Here is a 23371-nt window from a genome sequence, read left to right on the forward strand (position 1 = left end):
ATCGTGGATGGGGTTTTTTTAAATATTAATTTTTCAATACGGTTGGCTTTTGCCAAAATTGGAAGCTTGAAGCCATAAATGCAAATATGTATTTGTGGTAGAGCAACAATATTTCAAGAAAATATTGAACACGTTATGCTATCACAGGTAATCAAGTTTCCAAAGGCTAGCTGCATGCTTTATGAGAAAAAAAATCACAAATATAGCAACTTTTATAAAATGTCGCATAATTGGACATTATTCCAAAAATAGTTTCCTTCTGTCCCCAAGCTTCAAATAATACCCCAGTCACACTGGAGGTGTTAATGTCATTAGGTTCGAATGTCATTCGGTGCAAAGAATGCCATTCGATCCGTGATGGTGCTACACAGGAAAAAGTAATGTCATTAGTTCATGATATCAATGTCGATAATTCAGACAAAAAATGGCCTGAAAAGTTGAGCAAGGTCATGTAGAGTTGTAGAAAAGTGAAGTTATTTATTTTAAAAGACACGTGGGAAGTCGCTCCACCAAAAAATTAACGGTTAAAATTTTGCATCGCATAATATCTGGCCACAATTAGCCAAGACGACGCTTAGCCAGTAGCAACATGAACACAAGCAACATGGCTGACATGGCAGTGCCGCTGAACAACGACGCTAAGCTGCAGCAAATAAAGCATTTAGTTGTTTTGTACTTCGCGTTGCGAGAAAAGCGCATAAGACAGTCGAAGAGACTCATTGATCTTCAGATAGAAGAAGAATCAAGACGCAGCCTGTTGTGTATGAATATGAAACAAGGCGGAGTGCGTTCGCCTAAGGCATGTGCAGCGTGACGAAAAAAAAGATGTGCCGTGTCTATTGAAGCTTTCCCCAACGCGAAGTGACAAAGGCACCCGTGGCAGTTTGCAGTGCGACAGCACACACTCAGAAACGCAGAGCGTTCCACGTTTATTCGCTTTCAAAACGCAGTCTCACATGCGTCCATGCGGGAAAGCAGTTTGCAAAGGAACTCCGCAAAATTGTCTTGCCATAGCCTTATGAGAGCAAACGCCTCCGCCTGGATCCAGTGCGCTTGTGGAGCTGATGCCATCGCTGCAGATACACGTGCACACAGGCATCTGTTTACACTACGACCGACAGCGCCGGCGGCCAGACGCCACTGAGTGGGACAGTAAAAAGATTTTACAGCAGCCTTGCGTACACCTGTTCTCGTTAAAATGACAGATGCCTTAAAAAAAGAAAGCAACGTTAATAGCGAGTTTGTATGAATGCGTGTCGAATTGGGAATGCCACATTTTAAGTAGTCTCTGGGGTAGAGAGTATACATTCAGTTCGGCTGCGACAGCGAATGAGTTTTTCGAACTCATTAGATTTATTAAGGCATTCGATTCTAATGACATTAAATATCACTGTGTAGCAGCCGCATAATGTCATTAGATGCGAATGTCATTCCATTCGAATGACATTAAACCGTCCAGTGTGACAGGGGTATAAGATTACTTTGCTCTTCATTACATGAAGATTTTACACAAAAAATATTTTCTTTGTAACAACAACATTTGTGTTTTTATAGCGATGTGAACTTTCACGAGTGACAGGTGACTAAATTGGTCCCTCCGTATTGAATAACTTCAATGTTTTTTTTTCCCTCGTAAATGATGCAGTTAATAAAAAAACAAAGTTGACTTTCGAGCTACTGGGTGGTATGTGCCCAAAATATAAAATACTCAATCAAATCTAGAATATCAATTTTCAGACCCATGTCAATCTCTCTGGAATCATTCCTAAGTGATTTAAACCTGAATGTGATTGTTTGTAATCAGCGCATCACTCAATGTACTTGGCCTGTTGTCAACAGATTGCAAATGGTGCAGAGGCATTGTGAAGTGTTTGCATAACACATTTATTTGGGGGAAACACTGGCTTCCCTCCATTGCCATAAGCAAATGAAAAGATTTACTGAATGAACTGCGCTGGGTCCACGGCCACAAGTTCCTCCTCACCAGGAAAAAAGAGGCGGCATGTGTTGGCATGTACTTGCAGAGCCAGGGCATCTGGTTCTTCACCACGAATGCCAGCCAGAACTTCCAGCACCTGCCTGAATGTGACATTATCGACAATTGTATGCATGCACACGCACACACTGCTCTCATATATGAAATAGACAAAGATGGTGTGCTCGTCAACTACTATTCTGTAAAAACAACATGACTACACTTAACATATGAGGCTTGGTAAGTGATAATAAAAGAGAGCCGTATCAATTTTTACAGCCCCTGCTCAGGTTTAGTTGAACAGATCTGACATCTCTATGAGCCATGCGCAGGGCAAGCAAAGGTAAGTGCAGAAGGATTGAAAGCTGGGCTAGTTGGTGACAGTGCTTGAACATTTTTGAAACAGCGCAACGACGACACGGACGAAGAAAATAGAAGCCCAAACCACAGCGCTGTGCATGTGAACACACATTCTGATACATTATGTTCTTAGTGTGACAGTCATTGAGTGATCTGAATATACTGAATATACCTAGTCCATATGAAGACTGCCATCTTTTTCGATGACACTCAGTGACTGTAATTAACCTACCCAATCATTTTCAGCTTTTCCATTGCCATAACGTGACGAAAAACAGAACTTGTCCACAACTGCTGCCAGGGGCATTTGAATGAATGTCAGTGAAGCAATGTGCAATTCACAGTCGGGCAAGCCAACTGCTGACCTATTGCACAGAAGTTACGAGGCTTTGCACTCCAAACTCCGAGACGAGTGGTTCCTGTGCAGTTATTCTGGAGGTCAGTCTGAGCAGTACTGTGGTGAAGTAAAACCCTGAGTCACTGCGCCGAACAAAGTATACATTTAACACACACACAAAAGGACATCTTAGCTCCCACACATGAGCCTTGTTCACAAGTAAAAGGAAAACATCAAAAACATGAAATAATATTGTTACGTCCACAGTAAGGGTTTGGGGTTTATTTACAGAAGGCTTGCCGGATTGGCTGTGCTGTTCCTGTATTTATCCTGTGGCGTGTACGACACGCGGGGAACGAAGGCGCATGGTCACTCTGTGAAAAATCGAAAACCGGCAAGTACTTTAGCAGAACGTCTAGAAGTATACGGCGCTTGTCTGGAGGCAGTGACTTGTCGACCATAGGCGAAATTTTCGAATCGTCTGAGCAAGCGTTCACTTGGTCATCACGTCGAACGTTACTGAGGACAGCTACTGTCGTCGGCGAGTATTCTTTGAATGAAGCGAGCTTAAGTCCTCCTGGTAGCAGCACTGGTTCATTTGAACAATTTATGGTCCAAAGTTCCGTACACCCTTTCCTTACTGAAACTATGCAATGGGGTACCAACGCGTTCTTCTTAATGCAACTTAAATGGAAAGGTTCCACCATCGCATCGAAGCTGGTATCATTGTCGTAAATAGGCGAAGGAATTACGGGAACGCATACAGCACAGAATGCCGGGACAACGGTATCTTCGTGGACTCGGAGTGCACCGTGTTCCCTGCCCGAATTCTCCACAAGTCCATCAGGAACAGTGTCACTTATGAACACCTCGCCGTTTCTACAATCAACAGTGGCTCCACACATTCGCAGGAAATCAATGCCCAGAATTATGTCGTGCGTGCTCCGTGGAAGAATAGTGAATTCTGTCGCAAACACTTGATCACTCAGCGACACTGCCGCAGTACAAACACCAATCGGACACAATGAGTTGCCACCCACGCCACAGAATGTTGTCGCTTTCTCCCACAAAAACATCACTTTGCGTCCCAACCGACCTTTGAATGCAGCACTCATGATCGACACGGTCGCACCAGTGTCCACCAAGGCCATTGTATCTACACCATCAACAAAAACGTGCACTTTGTTCTTAAACATAAACACCGGTGGAGGTATCTCTTCTTGCAGCAAGTCACCAGCGACCTCACCCCCATCGGCCGCGCTGTCTAGTTTTCCTGATGTGGTGACGAGGAGTGGCGATGGGGCGAAGGAGACCGGCGCAGTCGAGGTGCTGGAGGTGGTGTCACACTTCGGTCGGAGGCAGGAGAGCGGCTGCGAAAGGGTCCCTGCCAAAAGCTGCTCTTGGGTCGTGGTTGGGTGGTCCAGCATTCCTCAAAAGGTGGGACACCAGGCTGCTGCGTCCAGGGTGGCGGCCGTTCATAGCGTGGTATTCGCGAGCGATCGCAGTACCTTGATATGTGACCGGTCACACCACAGTTGTAGCAGACGGGAGCTGGGCGCAGTCGTCGCTGCCCTTCGACGTGTCCCGGCACGTTGACGTGATCATTTGTGTAAGTGCGACGTTCCACATAATCGTTCGTTGGTCGGCGGTATGGGCGTTCGGTGCGGAAGCGCTGAGGGTACAGTGATCTCTGGTAGTAAGTCGTGCTTGAGCGATGGATAGGCCGGGATTCCGCAACCTCCGCTGCGTTGACGGACGGATCCTCGAAATCTCCATGCTGCGGGGTAGCCACATCTTGCGGGAAATAGCATCGAGAGGTGCCGGCCACTTCACGCGTTATGCTTTCATGTTTGCAAAGCTCTTCCCGGACGATCTGACGGATGGTTGTAGCGAGGTCAACAGTTGGTGTAGTTTCTACACTGGCCACCGTAGTGACATTGGCCAGACGACCAAACTTCGGCGTTATTCTGCGCTGCTTCAATGTCTCAAACGTCCGACAGTGGCGAATGACATCTGACACTGAAGTTAGGCTTTCTTTGCTGATGAGAAAGTTGTAGACATCCTCTGCAATGCCTTTCAATAAATGTCCCACCTTGTCTTCTTCGGACATGCTGGCATCTGCTTGCCTGCAGAGCCTCAAAATCTCCTCTGTATACATTGTACATGTCTCTCCGGGTAACTGAGCCCTTTGTGCAAGAGTCTGCTCAGCAAGTTTCTTTTTCGCAGCTGTGTTACTGAAACACTTCGTGATCTCCTCAACAAAGCGTTCCCACGACGTCAGTAGGTCTTCATGGTTCTCGTACCAGACGAGTGCAACATCGGTAAGGTAAAAAACCACGTGAGATAGCTGGGAGGCAGCATCCCATCTGTTGTAGTGGCTTACCCGCTTGTAGTGCTTGAGCCATGCGTCCACGTCTTCGTTAGCCTTCCCGGAGAAGGGTCGTGGCTCTTTGTGATGCGGCCAAGAACTGCTGGGGGCTGGTTCCCGAGTGTCTGTGTCGTCAGGCATGATGGGCATGGAAGGAGGCAGGCCGGCGAGGCGACGACTTCGGCGAAGTCCGAAGGGTAGCGTTTCCGTCGTTGGTTGTCTTACCCAGCACCTCCACCACTCTGTTACGTCCACAGTAAGGGTTTGGGGTTTATTTACAGAAGGCTTGGACGGCAAGACCGCACAGGACGAAGCTGCCGAGAGATCTTCTTCTTTTCCACCACCACCACACACTTCTTCGTCTTCTTAGTCCGGCACATACACGGCGTAATAATATGTAACATTACTGTTTTTGTAACTAACAGATCATCATTCCTAATAGTGCCATTCTCTATAGAGTAGTACAGTTTACAAAATAGTTTTAAATTTCAGATAATTTTGAGGTGCTTGTCATTTTCTAGTGGATAATATATCAAATTTCCCCACAGATTTAGATGCACCAGCTCCACTTTCAGATGCACAGCTCGACCCTTTCACGGCCAATCCTGAGATAACTCGAGCTACGACATGTGCACAAGCCTTGCCAATCCCGAGTACACTCATTTCACCTCTTTAAATCACTCCCTGCCACTTAAAAAAACGGCAGGAAGGAAAAGATGGAAGCTTGCGATGAAAAAAATCCATAAACAGGGGGTGGGTGCTCGAGCCGACGTTTCAACAAGTGGGCTTGTCTTCTTCAAGGCTGGAATGGATTTCCTTAGCGCTTGTGTGTACATGCTTCGTGCCCTCTCCTCCAATCCAAACAAAGGAGGAGGAGAGGGAAACTGCGAAAGCGGGGGAGAGACTGCCATGAAAAAAACAGAGGGTACATGTTTCGCTGAATTGTGGTTGTCGGAGGAGGCATCACTTAACAATGGTAGGTTAGAAATACCATTGTTAAAGGGCCCCTCACCAGGTGGAATAATGAATTTTAGTTACTCATTGGAAGTTGTTGCGAGCCCAATAAAGAGCATTATACCACAAGAAGTTTTCTAATCGGCCTGTTAGATGCTGAGAAAAACAATAATTTGTAGCAACGTGATACTATGATGCGAGGACGCAAGCTGCAAACCGTTGCCGCTCGCCCCATGAGGCCTTCGCAAGCCAAATCCCTTCCCTGCCCTTTTCGGCACGCGAGCAGGAGGATCACATAACGCATATGCATGAACACGTGATGCGCACACACTGTCACGAGCGCATGACGCGCCCGAACCAGCCCGAGCCCCCGAGACGAGAGCGGTGTTGCGGTGGCATTCTTTGTGCTTCATCTCTGCAAGTTATGCAGAATGCGCCCTCGCTGTTCACTTGGTTTTCAACCTATTACTGAGCGCAAAAGCTGCGACATTAGTATGGACGCGAGACTAGCGGTGTGCTGCATGAACATCCAGTTAGACGCAGGTGGATAAATGAGCCTAATGAGCGCTGGAATGCAGTAGAAAATTTGTTTCGTTGTAAAGGGTGGCATCTAGCTGCACGGTGTGCAAAGCACAAGAACACGAACATGTGCAAAACGGAGGTAGATTAGTATCGAATCTCGCTGTGATTCGCAGTAAAAATTAAAAAAGAAAACACACACATTCCGTTTGTGTGTTTTATTATTGCTCTCAGGCTTTATTCATCCATTCAGGCAACAAATTACACAAACTACACGTCGTGTCAAATAATTATCGCAGTGTCACGTGCTACTGTTGGCGACGTCAGAGCACAGTCGTCTATATAGAGGAGCGACGTCACAGCACTACCATCTATGTAAGGCCATTCCATCATGTATGTCATCCCCTCATTCTCTGGGCGCACGGCCGCGAGAAGAAGGGCAAGCAGCGTTCAGCTCAAAATTTGACCCATTTACGCGACGTGTAGCATTGCAAATTTTGGCAGATGTGATCGTGAACGCCCAGTGCATGCATTGCGCTCATCAGCTCAAAATTGTCAAACCTGGTGAGGGGCCCTTTAAGTGGTTTGGATTGGAGGAGAGGGCACGAACCATATACACACAAGCTTAAAATAAGAGAGAGCCGAGCAAGTTGGTAAGTAGTCATTTTAAAAAGACAGGGCGTGTAAACATGGACACAAGAGAGAAGTCAAGACACCACAAACGCCGGCGATTGTGGTGTCTTGACTTCTCTCTTGTGTCCGTGTTTGCATGCCCTGTCTCTTTAACGTGTACAAACAAGCGCTAAGGAAATCCGTTCCAGCCTTGAAGAAGACAAGCCAACTTGTTGAAACGTCAGCTCGAGCGCCCACTCCCTGTTTACGGATTCTTTCATCCCTGCCACTGGAGACAACTTTTGCAAAACGAAATAATGAGGGTGTGTCCCACCGTCTACGGAGAGAACATATAAACAAATATAACTTGTCGTGAAATCGTTGACAACAGACAAAGCGCATGCTTCCACATCAGCGTCGGCTCGCGTCTCTTTTCCAGCGTCTCAGCAGCGCAGCCATGGCGAATGAGCGTTCCACATGTGCACGCTACTTGACAGATCAAGACATTCAGAAACTCTTGACGAATTCCGACTCCTAATAAGATGAATAATTACTGCTTCAGCCATTGTAAATTAATGGGTGGTTAATTGTTATTATTAATTTATCATTTATTAAAATTTAATTGTTTCGTTATTTGTGCATTGCTTAAAATGAGTCCTACCTTTTTTATTAGACAATCCCCAATATAAATGTCTACATGTCCTTAGCAGCGTTCTACTGCAATTCTTGCCGAAAATTTACACATAACGTGCAAAAAAAAAAATGCGGCAGGGAGTGTGCAGCAGTCCAAAAAAACCTGGCAGTGACAGGTTTAAGGAAGCTCCAATCTAAGTAAATATGTTGCCTCCTATATTATGTCGAAGTTTTTGCAGCACAGCTGTTATATGCTAGTCTTGCCCAAAACTATGAGCGTCGACAAGGTGTGTAGAAAAAGATTGGGCCGGTGAAATTGATACTACTGAAATGGCGCCACCAGGGAAGACGAATGCACACGAAAAAGAGGACACAAAACACAAGCAATGAAATTGAATCAGAGTGCAAGTGGCTGTGTGTTTGTGGCGTGGCTCCACTCTCTAGGGAAATCATGAGTGCATCTGCCACGGTCATTCTTGCTTCCCTGTTGTCATGTTCATGGAGCGGCCGTGGTACACTAGAGGAACAAACAGTTCACGAGGAGAGACACCGACAGCAGCAAGAAAGAACTCGCCCGAGGCACCAAGCACAAGTGACGAGAGTCACGAGACGGCAGCAACGGCACAGCCAGTCATTTGCCGGTGCCAATGCGAGATTTCGGAGAGACTTCGCATAAAGTTAGGGTGGGGGTACGAGTGCAATGCTTCTTGCAAGTGATGGTGTCAAACTTGCAGCGATACCACCGTGCCACTCCACACATCTTTGCTGGTCGCGCACCTTTACAGAGTAGAATGGCTCTGAATTTTTTAAAATTCGCCTTTCATATCGCCTGCTGTTTCTAATGGTTTACTGTGAACTTGCATAAATGTGTATCACATTGCAATGTGCCTGTGTGCCCTTATAGGGAATTTTGATGCTTCTGAGTATGCGAAGATGCGAAGCTCCCAGCGGTTCCTAACAAGCATTGAAGTGAGGAACTGAGCAACAAGGCAGGTCACAACAAAACACGGGGAACAGAAAAGCACCTTGTGCTGTGTGGGATCAACTATTATTGGATGACATGACATCCATTTGGCAGGATAACTCGTATTATGGACGGGAAACACAGAGCGCTGACACTAAGGTGAAGCAGTTAAAGAGGTACGAGGCTTGGCATCCACTTGAAGGCCCCAAACACCTAGCTGTTACCGTTCCTGCATTCTTCATGTGTTTCATTTGAGCTTGTCATGCGTCCCTCAGGCAGCTTGTACCAGCAGCATTTGCACCAAGCACCAGCTGTGAGCCCCACAACTCACACAAGATTTGCAGGCTCGTTGCGGCCTTTGACCATGAATCCTGGCTCAATCGCTCCTTCTTCTTCGCCGGAAATGACGTCCGGATCAGCTTGGCTCCAGCATGTGTGGGACGGATCTCGCACCATGGACAGTCTGCACAGAGACGCATGTCCACGTCAGGCACAGAATGAGGCCTCCGTCCGTGGATGCTTTGAAGACCTTTAGGCTTCGTTCATGCTAAAGAAGTGGCGACTGAGCGAAAACGCCAAAATGGGACGAAATTCCTTTCCGCACATGTTCTAGGTGTTCACATCTGTTCTGCCGCCGCTTTTACCTACCAAATGTTAACAAAGGAAGTGAACACATGCCACAAGTGTACGAGAGACTTTTGACACCAGAAACATTATTCCGGATTAAAGTGAAGAGTTGTATGGAATCCCGTCTGGTCGGGTATTTATATAATGGATGAGAAAAACACCGCTTTTCGAAACACAAGACATCTTGGCTTTTGCACAGAATATTTGTTCACAAAACGTGTCCCTTATAAATAAATTTTACTTTGGCCGGCACTTGTGTTCCTTCGTCCATTACTTTCAGACACGTGCAAATAAATATTTGCTTTGCTGTAACTGGCACCAACATTTTTTTGATGCTCTCGAGCAAGAGAAGACTCCACTAAATTAAACTGTCACCAACCAAATTTTCTGCATATTTACTCTGTATCTTTCCTACATGCTGTACTGCTATGCCTTGTTATAACAAACTTCATTATAATAGAATTTTCATGCAGCATTTCTATAACCAAAGAACACAATAATGTCCAAATAAGAACACATAATGTCCAAAGAACACAATGTACCAATAATGAAGCATGTTCATTCATGATTTGAATACAGTTTCACTGCTGCCTCGAAGTCAGACCAAGACAATAACCAGAACTTTTCCAGATTCCAGTGGTCAAATGATTGAATGCCCGCCCCGGACCAGAGAGCAGTCGCTGCAGTGGAGCAGCATTTTTTCTGGCAGGTGGGGCTGATGGGAAACTCGAGTGCTCTACTCCTTGTGTCCAGTATGCGAGGAGCATGTGTGTGCTTTGACAGGGGCAGCTGTATACTTCACACAGCCCGTGCCCGATGTGGTGTGTTTGTTATCGCCACGTGTCCAAGTGGCAACCATGAGGAGCTCAAGGGCAGTATTAATAAACCCGAGCTCTCACTTATCTCACAAATGATTATTCAGGAAATGTGCGTTTCTGACGAGTCTAGTATTATCAATGCAATTTTGATCGATGAGAAAAAGGGCATTGCTACTTGTATCATGCTGTCACAGAGCTCACTGTCCGTAACATTAAAGGAGTGGTGACAGAAAATTTGTGAACCTCTGTTTATTGCTCTTAATCAGTGGCTACTGACTAGTTAATAGTGGCAACGAAACTCATTTGCCCCAGCACGAGACGAATGTTTAATTACATGCTCGTATGTTGCGACCAGAGGCAGTTTTGATTTCAAAGAGCACTCGGTGGCCCCGTGACATAGTCGGCCTACTCATTGACAAATACTATAAGGTGACCGCGAGAGCCAGTGACGTCACTGGCCAGCTTCTACCATGTTGTCTGCACTGCTGTTTGGTCTGCTGTGTTGAGCGTTGCGAGTGCTTGTTTCCTCAATCGTCAAACACTGCTTATCTAGTGCGGTGATGAACGAAAGAGCTGGGAGGAGTGTAAAAATCAGTCAGAACAGCTCGATTCACTTCGCGAATCTCGCTGGTGGCTGCAATTTTGTTCTTGTCGTCGTCGTCCAACTGAGGCAACGTTTTCCATGAGGCTTTGAGCAGCCGCAGCATTAGATGTGCTGAAACATTTTCGCTTCGATCATTTGTAAAGTAGCAGGTTAAGAAGTGATGAAGGAAGCAGTGAAATCACAACATTGGCACTTTGTAACAGTGTTTATCTGTAACATGCAAGTGACGTGATGTACGCTCGTATTTAGATTGGACAACGCTGCGTTCTCAAGGCATACCAATGCCACGTACGCACGTCGGAATGCCGAAGCAGCTATCTGTCCACTACACAATACGATCCCAGCAGGAGAGAGCTTTAGTTTGTCGGTAGACTTCCCAACGTTTGCAGATACCTGGTTACCGGAGCTGTTGACGGCTGCAGCAGTAGCAGCAGCCGTGGAGCCGGTAGCGACACCTTGTAGCATTTTGTCCAACCACAATAACTTTTTTTATGTTTTTTCCGTCACGTTGCTGTTCTTGTCGCGAAAACAGCAATTAGAATACCGTGAGTTGCTCATTATCTCACTGCTAATGCTTTACGCAGAGTCAGTAATTGGGTAAGTTGCTGCAGCATTATTTTGTAGGTCTCTGGTTAGGCTGTGCATCATCAGGTGTCGCCACCAGCGTTGTCAGTCTCGTACACGCCTCTGATAACCTGGCCAGAATTCGTGACGCAAGTTTTTAACAAAACGGCGCCGCTCAATGACATCATCACTTTTTGCTTCTATTTCCGATGCGGCACTTTCATGAACTTCAAAACTCAATTAAAATACTTTTTAGGCCGTATTTGTGGCTGATATTGTACAGATGGCACCTATATGCACCCATTAGTGTGATGCAACTCTCAAATTGTGTCCGAATTTTTGCATCACCACTCCTTTAAAGTTAAAAAAAGCTACTCTGGAGACTCGGATAAATTCCAAGTGAAAGCAATAGGAACCACAGGTGCTTTCACCACAAATGAAAGCCTTTCTAACGCTGCTGCAAAGCGGAAACTAGCTAATTTTTATATTTAACTACTCACAGTTTTCTGCCACACCATTAACAAACCTATAAAATTATGTGGGTGTTCTGTAATAGAGTTGGCCTAGCTCTGTTGAGCCAACGCATAGCAGTGAGTGAAATTCACGGCAACAACTATATCATCCCCAATTCATCAACCGTGCAGCTGCTATGCAGAGGACTTTGGTGGCACAGCATCACCTGACCTCGTCTTCAGCACAACTGACCTTTTTTTTATGCTACTGAACTTACTCAGTTTTTTTTTTCCCCATTGCCCTACTATCTGAATATTTTGCACCACCTTCTTTGCACAAACGAGTAGCAACTATATACTTTGCTTGCAAGGTTGAATTTCAACATAACAAAGTAATTTTGCCAATTTTACAGACTTCATTAGATCAAGCTCTGACTATCCACCCAGGTTTGTCTCTCTGACCAAGTGCATCTGCAAGGCTGCTATGTGACAGGATCATGCCCACTCTAAAGCAGTTCCTGCCTGACTCAAAAGCTCAAAACAGTGTTGACTACTACAGATTGCCTCGTCCTTAAAGTAGCCGGTTACGTATATGCTACATCTTAAGGCACGACAGGACAGAGGTTCCGAATAAATGTTTGCTATAGAGAACTGCTCGGCAGCTTCTTCTGCTCTCCATCGAAGGGGGCGGTTCCGAAGCACGGATCCCTGGAGTAACTGGAAACGGGTGAGAGGGAAGCGGCACCTCGGTGCAAGCATGGGTGCAACGTCTAGCTATTTCTGCTCTGGCTCTGATTGCGGCAGAGGCGATGACGGCTGCACTTTTCCCCCCCTCAGATGAGGCATCCCAGCAGTGGGGTTTGACGGTTCCTTTGAGGACAATTGCGTGGAATGCGGCGAGGACACGCTGTTGAGGGCCATGTCTCGGCGGTAGCGCTTTGCTCGGAAAACGTCACTGTGTCCATCTGAGCGGTGCTGGTGGGGCTTAGTGCTGCACTGAAGCTTGCTGCTGGAGATTGCTGTAACACCTTACTCCCCCCAGCCTTGTCTCAACTATCCACGAGCAGAGACCCTTTACTTTTCGGATGATGCCGGGAATCCACTGGGGACCTGCTCTCAAATTGCGAGTGAACACTGTTTGGCCTGGTTGGAAATGTTTTCCAGATGACCGGATGCATTTTCGTTGCTCTGTGGGAGTTTCAGGAGCGGCTGGAAGCAGACTTTGCAGGTTCTAGCAGAGTTCTTTCCCAAACATTGATCGTGATGGTGTTTTGCCTGTTGTTGACAACACAGTAGTGCACTGCTCAAATAAAGTCTGTCCAGCTGAAGACTCCTGTTGGCGTAAAAGAGCTTGTTTCAACTCATAACCACGTGCTCTGTTTGCCCATTTGTCGCAGGGTGGTATGGTGCACTTGTTTCAAACTGAACTCCATTCCATTGATAGAACTCTTGTGCTTCAGTGAAGACAAACGCAGTACCATTGTCAGTAACCACCTTCTTGGGTATCCTCTAAAGGTGGCGAGAAGTGTCCGAAGTTTTTTACAATGGCAGCAGAGGTGGCGCTTGTCAAACACTTACGTTGAGCCATTTGGTGAAGGCCTCAACAATTACCAAAAATATGCAGCCCTCTACCGGTCCCGCAAAGTCCAAAGCAATGTTTCCCAGGGCGATTCCAGGTGCGCAATGGCTTTTCGATTCTTCTCTTCTCGATTCCTGGCATGCCATGAATGATGCTGATATCTCTCTATTTCTGATGTCTGGCTACCATGCATAGGTTCAAGCAACAGATTTCACTGCAACAATGCCATGCTGCCCTGCACAGATTAACTTTGTTGTCGTCTGTTTTAAACAAAGCATCCATACCAATTCGCCTAGCTGTCAGTCCCACTTCTCTATCCAAGTGAGAATAGTGGTTTCTTTTCCTCTTTCTTTTCTTTTTTTTTTGTTTGTTGCTGTTTAGGAAGCGACATCGATAGGAGCTTCTCTCCCTTGATCGTCCATCTGACCAAGAACACCGCAAGGAGGCCTGTCGCGTGATTGCGGTAGCGGCTTCGAAGCATCGTAGTGCGCGAGAGCGGTCTTGCGAAGAAAGAGTTTTGAGCTTCCTGAGCGCCACCGAGTGATGCGGTTCCCATTTCCAAGGAGTGTCCTTTGCTAGCAATAAATAAAGGTCTTTAGCCGCTGTGGCTCGGTTTTCCAGAAACCTGTCGTAGTATGAAATCAATTCGAGGAAGGACTGAAGCGTTGCCTTTGACAAAGGCTCAGGGAGCTCTGTTATGTTTTTCAGCTTCTTGACCATTGGTTTAAAGCCATCAGCGTCAATACCGTGACCAAAGACAACGACTTGGGACGCTCCAAACTCGCATTTGCCCCTCCAGGCTCACAACCCCATCGCTTCTAGCTTTGAGAGCATCATGTCGAGGCGTTTGTTGTGCTCCTCTCTTAGTAGCACTAGTGATTAGAATGTCATCCAGGTATGTGCATACACCTCTCATGTCAGCTTAGGTCCTTGCACCTTTGAAAGATAACGGGGGAGGCCGAAATTTCATATAGCAGCCTGTTGACTCAACAAAAGCCCTTTATGGTATTGACTGTCACTATTTCAGCTGTATTGCCCGTTACCTTAAGTTGCTGACAGGCCTGAGAAAGGTCTAATTTTGTGAACACCTTGCCATTTTGGAGGTTGGTGAGGATCTTGGCCACTGTAGGCAACAGATAAGACGCTTCCGCTACGACTGCATTGACTGTGCTGCAGTAATCGCCGCAGAGTCCGATTCCAGTATCTTGTTTTCGGACGATAGCAACGGGAAGAGCTCATACTGTGTTAGCTCGATGACCTTCTGGCGAGTTAGATGCTCAAGCTCTTCTCCTACAGCTTCTCTAAGAGCAAACGGCTGTGCTCGTAGAAACCTCGGTGTCACTGATTCATGCATTTCGAGCTTAATGAGTGGTCCCTTGTAGCTATCCATATTGTTCTCAAAAAGTGCAATATGCCTGTCAAGTATAGCAGATAGTCTCGTCATATCGCATCTGGTCAGTACCACGTATAGAGACGCCAAGGACCTGAAACCAATTTCAATTGAGGGGAATACAGCCTGGAGCCTTCATAACAAGCAGTGGCAACGTGTGCTGCATTTCCTTGAAGGTCACAGTGACAATCACGGTGCCTATCGACTATACGCCTTCTCCTGACCAGGTGCACAATTGGATATCACTGGCATGAGCGCAGACGAATCATCAGGCCGTGCATGCAACAAGGTCTCTTCGCTAATAAGCGAGTAGGCAGCTCCTGTGTCCTCTTCGAATGGCAGGCTCTTTTTGCCTTGGATTTCAAGTGCCACCACAGGTTCCTGGCTGTCTTGAGGTGTCGCCACAATATTCAGGTCGTGCAAGTGAGTTTGTCAGAGTGTTCTTGACACGTTGAAAACTTCAGGCTGAACAACAGCATGCAGCCTGCAGTACGAACCAGGCGTCTTCACCACAATGGGAGACGTGCCTTGTCCTCTCCGCTTCTTCTTAAAACATGCTTTATCGATGTGGCGTACCTGTTTGCAGCAATGACGCCTCATTGTACACTACGGGCAGCTGTCTAGGCTGCATTCACCACCGCAGCGGAAGCAGAGCCGTGGTGGTTGCTTGTTGTGAGGACTGTCATTTGTCACTCCTGGAGCCATTTGAGATGCCTTATCTCTGATGCACTGTTCGTGGAGGCGATGACGGCAGCATATGGCAAAGTACCAATTGGTTCATTAAAAAAGAACAATTCCGCAACAGTAAGCTAAAAAAAAGTAATCTATCACTGACAAAATTACAAAATAATATACTGATTCAGAGGTTGGGTCCGAGCTACTTATTACATTGACATTTTGTTACAAAAAAATAATTGACGAAGTAATTCGTACAAGTGATTTGTTACAAACAAGTCTGATGAATATCAGTGAGTATCTACTATCCCTTAATTGTAGTGTTAATGCTAAAAACCAGCGACTCTTCTTTTAACTCGACATGTACGTAAACTGCTGTGACCTATTTTTTTATGTGTAGCTTAAATAGGAGGTCCCATTGCAGTCTTTCGCTTCGGGACCTCCTTCTGCGAGTCAACATCCAGCAATCTTTTCAATCATTACACTAAAACTGATTCTGACATCTTCAGTATGCACAACTATGCTACATAGGGGTGGCCAGAGCGACAGTTGAAGATGCTTCAAACACCCATGAAACATTTACAGTTTGCATGTATGTACACACTACATGCACATGCAAACATACACATGGGAGTCTTGCCAAAATAAAATCCTGGCTACGCTAGTTATGCCAACAAAGAACATACTGTGCTCACCTGTCTCGATGAGAAGTCGGTCTCTGGGAATAGTGGCTGCTACTGCCAAATTCTCGGCTGTCTTGAGCGAGCTGTCAACAAAGAAAGAGCTGTCATTCATTCATAACACCTGAAACCTTTCACGGGATGTGAATGTACAAACACATGACTAGACCAAAACAGGAAACCTAAAGGGCCTCAAACCACCTCCGATAACGTTTTAACATTTCAAGCAAACACATACATCAAGCAAAACTTTGGTTTGGGCGAGCTGGTTCATCGTCAAACTTGGTTCAGGACTGGGAAAACGTGGCTGTCACAACGAGCGATTATGGCACATATAAATGCACTGGCAAAGGCAATAAAGTTCAGTTGTAAGTCAGCGCCCGTGGTGTCTACTATGTGTCTTTGTCTGTGTGTTCCTTAGCGCTGCCCCAAACAAGTTCGACACACATCAATTTCAGAATGCCATCAGGATCAACAATGCCAAACACAGCAGCACTATGAGACGCGGGCACGCCACAAATTCCACAAAACAATCTCTTGTCCTCTCCAGACCTTTCGGTGTCCCCCAGCGTTGGTCGTGACGTAACCATTTGCGTCTGGTCATCCACAAACAGAACCTGTTTGTTTGCTCGCAGGCACACATGCTTTTGCCGCTCTCCTTCCTCGCACGGTGAGAAGGAGCACTTGGCCAGGAGGAGACACAAGCCGAGCGTAGCGAAGGAAAGAGTGAAGCGAGCGTGGGCCACTTTTGGATCATCAAACGCGCGTAACTCCGCTATTACGGCACAGTTCTGAGAAATTTTCTTCGCTACTTGTTCGGTGTAGACTTGCACACAACTAACTCTCAACCTCTGGGTGTTTTAGCAGCCCTTCAACACAGTGGTCAACCAAGGAATACTGCCGGCTGTCAACTGTATTCCAGTAAGTAACTACTTTTCTCAGCATAGTACTTACCGCATGGACCCACGTTTATTTACTGGCGGAGTCCGCAAATCCTGCTCTTACTTTGAGTGAAACCACTATGAAAGCTGTGGCTCTCATCATCTCCTTCCCAATGTGGCCAGGGAGCAAGACCTGTGCCTTCGTGCGAGATGTGCTTATCACTACAGCGAGCTTGTCTCAATCATTTTTCCCTACAAAGCTGGCCAGATCTTCCATGCATCGTGAGGTATCCGGTGAGTTTTGCTGCCACCGTGTGGGTAATAAGACTGACTGCTCACCAGCCATTGATGCCAATGAAGAGGCCCAAGTCCAGGAACGCAGCTGCTTCTTCCTTGCTGCCATCAAAGGAGTGCACCTGCAGCAGAAGGTTCGTTTAGGAACGGCACTAACGCTGCTTACAAAAGTCTCAGTAATGCCATCGGTTATTTATTTATTTATTTAAACTACTCTCAATGCCGAAGGGTGTTACAGAGAGAAATGGTTAATACATGTACTCACTACTCAGTAGTACTCACGGAATGAAATAGGACAATTTTGGGCTAAGCAACGCACATACTTTCATTTCTACCATCTTCAGTTCGGGTCATATAGGCTTAACTTCGACTCGAACGCGTGGATCAGAGCCAAGGCTATCTTTAAAGACCAGATTAGTCGTGACACGACGTAGTTATTTCGAGCGATTGCACATACCAGTTGTCATACTCAAAAAAATTGATGTCTCGTTTCAATCCGTGAGTGCTGTACATTATACAATGCTATGCAAGGCAGCTTGAAAAAATGAATGGTCTGGGTTGTCGGTGACAGAGATGGGGAGGTGGTTACATTCAGATGCCATTTTTGGCAGGAAAGAATTGCAGAAAAGGTTGATCCGGCAACTAGGCACTTGGACTTTGAAGTTGCGGTCGATCCACGTTGATGTGTAAGTGGGTGGTGTGAGAAGGTCACTTTCTGGTTCCAGGTTCTTAAAATAAATTTTCCGGAAGAGAGACAAACAGGTGAGCTTCCTTCTTGACGAGTTCAGGAAGATCAAGGTTAGTTTCGATGGCGGATATGCTTGCACTGCGGGAGTAGTTGCACAACGACGAAACGCGTGTACCGGTTTCGAATGACTTCAAGAATGGATGCTAGATGAGCTCTAGATGGATCCCAAATTGATGAAGCGTACTCAAATTTCCACCTTACGAGGGTCTTACATAGAACAACCTTGAGGTCAGAGGGCATGAGGAAAAGCTAAAAGACCAAGTGTTTGACTTGCAGAATTATTCACATGCTCAATGTGAGTCTGCCATGAGAGATTGTTAGTAATGCGAACACCTAAATATTTATAGCATGTGACGGAAGAAAGCTCAGAGTTGTAAAATTATATAAAAATGGGGAAATAAAACTGCGATGAGAAAATGCGATCATTTTATATTTGTTTACATTTAGTTTCATTAGCCATGGTTTACACCACGAAGAAATAGTGTTAAGGTCAGATTGAAGGAAGAAGTAATCACTGGGTTTGTTATTCCACGATAAACACCACAGTGATTAGCATGAAATTGGATATTAGATGTTAAATTGCTTGGTAGATTGTTAATGTAGATAAGAAAAAGCAAAGGCCCATGTACTGAGCGTTGCAGTACACGGATATTATTAGTGAGAACAATAAGAAGAACCAGTGGGCCTGATTTCTAAGTGCGTAATACGCCGACCAGACGCGTAGCCAGAAATTTTTTCGGGGGGGGGGGGTAAACCATCCTTTTTGTATGTTCGTGCGTGCGTTTGTATGCGTGCGTGCATATATCCACATGCCAAATCGAAAAACTTCTGGGGGGGTTTCAACCCCCATGCCGACTCAGCGAGAAAACTGTCCATTCCTCTGTCACGGACACGATCATCACCATACAGAAATAAAATATAAAACAAAATAAATTTTCTTGGTGGTGCCTCAAATCCAGGCCTTCAAAGGCGAGTGCCTTCACTACTGGAAAAATGCAGCTTGAAAAATGCAAATGCACCTGATGAACAATATGAATGGGCTGTAGCCACTGTACCAAACAAATGTAAACGGAGGACATTCTCTATGTAGGCTCTGTTGAATGTCACGATAGATAGTGGAACTAAAGTCCTCTCTAGGAAAACATGTAAAGCTGCCATGGAGGATAGTAGTGCACATCAAGAAAATTTAAGCTTTGCAAAATTTGGTGCCAAACACAAGTTTCAGTGGCTGTGAGATGCGCCTTCGATGAGGCAATTCTCAATGCTGGCAAATGCCAGGAAGAAAATGAAAGATGCCATGCTGATGCCTCCCGAATCCTAGAGATAGCTGCAAGCTACAATAAAACTCAGCACTTAACGCATCACCCAGAAGAGATTCTGTGAGGAGTGTTTAAACTGTAAGAGCACCCCACCTTGATCTATGTGGCCTCAGCATGACTGCCACGTGAAGAGTTAAGAAGATCTAGCCACTACAAGGAGTCGAAGTGAGCACCTGCCCTTAACACCCTGTCAAATGCTGACTAGGAGTATGAAATATGTGCAGCAGTAAGAGCAAAGGTGCTACAACATTATTTGACATGCATGTGCAGCTTGCACATCAACTACTTTCCGAAGGCCTCGCATGATGCGTATAGGTGTAAAAGTGACAAAGCCAAAAGAGTGCATCGTCGCACATTGCTCTATAGACCATTTTCCACAGCGGCGAACGAGCACGGCCATGTTTGATCACGTGATGCTAACTGGCCTTCCCCCAGCCCCAATGCACTAGGCCAGCAAAGCGGCCATGGCCGTATCTCACAACCTGGTTGCAGCGTGTAAGCAAGTCACATGCTTCAGCAGCAAAACACAGTTCTACATGCAATCGCCTAAAAGTTAATACCGTTGAGACATTTGCGTTTCTTTGGTATGTACTACGCCACAGCGGTATGTGTTGTGTTTATTCTACTTCACATTTATGGCGTATGCCTTTAATTGTTGTATTAACAAATGTCAGTAGCTGGGGTTACAAGGCAACATGGCAGCACCCATGCAGACGCAACTTCGATCCGAACTCACGCTTGCTACTCACCCACAGTCCTGACAGCAATAAATAAATGGCGAAATCGGCAATCGCTCTGCGTCATCTCCCGCTGAAGACAAAGCATCAGGTATGTTCTGTCTTTATTACTGAGATCAGCTGTGTTTATTTAGCCATGCCTGCTAAGCCTTGTCTCCGAGAATTTGAGAATGAATCTTGGAAACACTGCAAAATACTAACAAATACATTGCTTTCGAAGCTTCAGGACGCAAATATAAAAAAAACAAAAGCGTAGGTTTCAAACTTATGGGTCACACAGCGCACAACGATGTCGTGATAAATTTGAGGTGGAAGGAAACCGCGTCCACAGGTGCCACCATGTTGACTATTTTCCAGAGCTCCCATCTGCTCACTTTTACTTGCCCAACGAATGTGCGCAGATGCTATAAGGACGCTGAGCAGATGACGCGGAGTGGATGGAGACATACTGAGCAGCACTGCCAAAGGCCACGGCAGGGGAACGACAATGATGATGAGTTGTGGCCGCACCCGTTAGATCAGGTGACATTTATTGCATGAAACGGTATCGCGGTGCTAGTCCTGCGTCTACCCTAGGTGGGAGGTCTCCTCATTCCAGGAACTCTCTGGCCTTCGTTGCCTCCTTGGCCCTGACGACGAGACGTCGTTGTTGGTCCAGGTCCTCTGAGGCGAGCTTGGCCTCCCACGTTTCGAAAAGGTCCTCGTTTTCTTGACCGGAGTTACGGGCATTCAGCGAAGGCGTTGTGTCCGTCTGTATATTGCACAGGCACGCGAGGATAATGTGGGCCAAGGTGTCAGGTATGCCGCAAAATGGGCAGAGATAGTCGTGTAACGTTGGGTACAGTCTGTGCATTAGTATACCGTGGGTGTAAGTGTTGCTCTGAAGTCTTCTCAACATGGTGCTGTCCTCTTTGTTGAGCTTTGAATGTGGTGGCGGGTACTCTCTGCGTTCTAGCCTTTGATGTTGCATTATTGCAGAGTATGTGATGCGTATGGACTCAGCCTCCGCGGATGCAGTCCCGGCGTCTGCAGAGTGGGAGGGGATAGCCCGGAAGGCGTGATTGCGGGCTGAGGCGTGTGCCACCTCGTTACCCTCCAGCCCCTCGTGCCCAGGAACCCACGTCACACAGGTGTACGGCATCTGAGTGCTTCGGCGCTTCAATATCTTGAGTGCTTGTGCAGACACACGACCTTTGGTGCATGGCTGCTTGAATCTGTGAAGACGACAGCTGCATCCAAGCACGTGGTGGTTGCTAGTGCGATTGCCGCCTCTCAAGCAGTTTCTGGGTTTCGGGCGTGAACTGTGGCAGATGTGAGCTCTACGCCCTGAGAATCTACGATGCTCAAAGCGTAGGCGTTTCTATCGCGATATTTGGCTGCATCTGTATATTTGGCGTCTGGATCATGGCCGTGATTTCGCCGTAGAACATTCACTCGGGCCTGTCTTTTTTGCTTGTGATGTGTGAGGTGCATGCTGCATGGGATTCATGCAATGCAGAAAGATTCGCAGATGTTTGGCGGAATTCGTTCTTTTCTTTTTCTACGGCGAAACTTCTTTTTGTAGCCAGAGAAGAAAAAAAAAGAAAGAAAAAAAGGAAAGAAAGGAAAAAGACAGAACGGGGTGGAGACTGTGGTCGTCTCACTAATGTCCACCACATTCGTAGACGGCCCTTCCCAACCGACACTGCGTCGTTGCGTCTGTCCTCAGTCGACTCAAATCCCAGTGCCAGTGGAAGCGTGGTGCCCTCTGTTGGTCGTGGCGTCAGTTGTGTGCACTTGAGAACGATGTGTTCTGTCGTCTCCTGCTCGCCCCCACAGACTTTGCAAAGTGCCACTTGCACGTCTGGATTGGCGTCAAAGTGTCGCCGGTAGCGCAGTGTGCGAAGTGCTCCCGCCTGAGCCTCAAATAGCAGCATACTGCCGACACTGTTATCGCAGAGTGGCTCCGTGGAGATTTCACCCTTGTGTGCACAGTACAGTACCATCGTGGTATTTCTTTGCACATTCGCACTCCACTGGGCATTCTCCGTTTGGCGTACTACGGCCACGGGGCAGTGGGCAATCATAGTTGGACCGACCCAGCAAGACTCTTCATCGTGAATGCATTTGGAAAAAGGGAATCAAATTGACAACGAAAGCAAGACACAGGGTAAATGCGCAGAAGACAAGGACGAGGCTTGCCATTAAACTTTCATTCCGGGACCAACGTGTATACTGGAAATTCAAGCTGCGTGATAATAAAGCTTTGCTACCATATGGCTCAGCACACTCGAAGCTGGTAAAACGGGGGATCGTGAAGTTCTGCCTGTCCAATTCTTTTCATAGGTCTTGCCCCAAACTCATGAGCGATAGTTTCAACGAGCAGGTACCGTGCCTCAGGGAGGCGGGTCATCCCACGCATGTACTCGTTAGAACTTTCGTGACTGCACCTATTCCCATCGTTAGTACGCTAACGATGACTTCAAGTTCAAATTTTGGCGCTTTCTGAGCGCTTCTGGACAGCTAACGCCATTTAAAGAGCGAAAGAGGCAGTGTTTTATCAGTTTCGCTTTTGAGTTTTTTTTTCCACCCCGGGCAGACTTTTAAAGCTCCTTCGTAGTCGGGGAGATGAGCGCTCGTGGTTTTGGTTGTGGTGTCGATGTCACTCGCGGGTGCTCCACGAAAACGGCAAATTCTGACGGATTCCAATGAGTCTGAGCATCAATCTCTGGGTGACGGTAGCAGCACAGACACGGAAGATGACTTCGATTCGTCAGACTTCAGTACAGACAGCAACAGTGCGTCAAACCGCCTTGGAACATCAGCAGGTATCCGCTAGTAAGTTTCGCTCTCTCCTTGGGCCGGTTTATCACTGCCGGGCGTTGATGTAAACGTATCTGGTGCATACTAAAGGTCACAGCTCTTGTCTGCAAGGTTTCAACTTCGTTCGGGCGGGAGAATTAGGCGCCGGCTGCAGAAAAAGTGGAGTGATCTCCGTGAAAACGGTGCGGAGTGGACCTTGAGCTAGCTCTCCAGAGTGCCACGCGGAGGCTTCTTTGTGCTGTTTTTCAGCGAAGAAGTCGTCAGAGAGACATGCAACCACACCAAATAAGTATGCGTGGATGCATGTTTTCGAAAAGCCAATGCACAGTGAGCCAACCTTTGTTTCACTGTGTCGAGAAACTACTTTGTGCGGTGGCATGATAAGCACTAGTGCTTATATTTTTGTATGTATGTAAATAACTTTTGCACTTACAGAGCTTATATTTGCAGTATTATTCTATAAGGGCTTTGTGTTCGAA

At 46.5% G+C, this 23371-nt stretch overlaps 1 pseudogene; it reads right to left on the reverse strand.

The window, feature by feature from the left end:
• Nucleotides 1–1862: 1862 nt before the first annotated feature.
• Nucleotides 1863–22075, reverse strand: LOC125759080 (deoxyribonuclease TATDN1-like; annotated as a pseudogene).
• Nucleotides 22076–23371: the final 1296 nt, after the last annotated feature.

This window comes from Rhipicephalus sanguineus, chromosome 7, assembly GCF_013339695.2.
Source record: "Rhipicephalus sanguineus isolate Rsan-2018 chromosome 7, BIME_Rsan_1.4, whole genome shotgun sequence".
Classification (NCBI taxonomy): Eukaryota; Metazoa; Arthropoda; class Arachnida; order Ixodida; family Ixodidae; genus Rhipicephalus; species Rhipicephalus sanguineus.